The sequence below is a fragment of the Penaeus monodon genome, chromosome 36 (genome assembly GCF_015228065.2).
Source record: "Penaeus monodon isolate SGIC_2016 chromosome 36, NSTDA_Pmon_1, whole genome shotgun sequence".
In the NCBI taxonomy this organism is placed as follows: domain Eukaryota; kingdom Metazoa; phylum Arthropoda; class Malacostraca; order Decapoda; family Penaeidae; genus Penaeus; species Penaeus monodon.
Genome location: NC_051421.1, coordinates 30,719,458 through 30,720,411, shown reverse-complemented (window position 1 = coordinate 30,720,411; position 954 = coordinate 30,719,458).

Genomic DNA, 954 nt, shown 5'->3' with positions numbered 1-954 from the left:
AGAGAGGAGATAAGAGAGAAGAATGAGGAGAGAAGGGAGAAGAAAGAAGGGAGAAGAGAGGAGAGAGGAGAGAGAAGAGAGAAGAGAGAGGAGAGAAAGAGAGAGGAGAGAGAAGAGCGGAACGGGATGGGGTGGGGAGAGGAGACGGAGTGAAAGGAGGAGAGGGAAGAGGTGAGGAAAGGAGGATAAGAGGGAGAAGAGGAATGAGAGATGAAAAGAAAGAAAAGGAGGCGAGAGGAAAGGGAAGAAGAGAGGAGAGGAAAGGAGAGGAAAGGAAGAAAGAGAGAAGAGGAAAGGAGGGAGAGGAGGAGAGAGGGAGAAAAGGAGATGAGAGAGAGAAGGAGGGAGGGGAGTGTAGGGGGGTAGGGGAAGGGAGGGAAGAGAAGGAGAGAGAGAAAGAGGAGGACGAAAGGAGAGAGATGGAAATAGAAAAGAGAGGCAGAAAAACAACCACATATCTTATCATGAACAGACAACAGGGAAAGATAATCCCACTCTACTCAATAAAGACTCATAATCCGATTTATAATCACAAAGAAAGAAAGAAAAAAAAAGACTGAAAGTGTGTGTGTGTGTGTGTGTGAGCGTGCGTGCGTGCATATGTGTGTGTGTGTGTGTGTGTGAGCGTGCGTGCGTGCATATGTGTGTGTGTGTGTGTGTGTGTTTGTTTGTTGTGTGTTTGTTTGTGTGTGTGTGTGTGTGCATGTGTGTGTGTGTGTGTGTGTGTGTGTGTGTGTGTGTGTGTGTGTGTGTGTGTGTGTGTGTGTGTGCGTGCGTGTGTGTGTGTGTGTGTGTGTGTGTGTGTGTGTGTGTGTGTTTGTGTGTTTATGCTTATGTGTGTGCATATGTGTGTGTTTGTGTGTGTACGTGTGCGCGTGTGTGCGTGCTCGTATGTGTGTTAATTTACATGCGTGCTCATACATATATTCATGAGTTCGAATGTGTCTATACGCA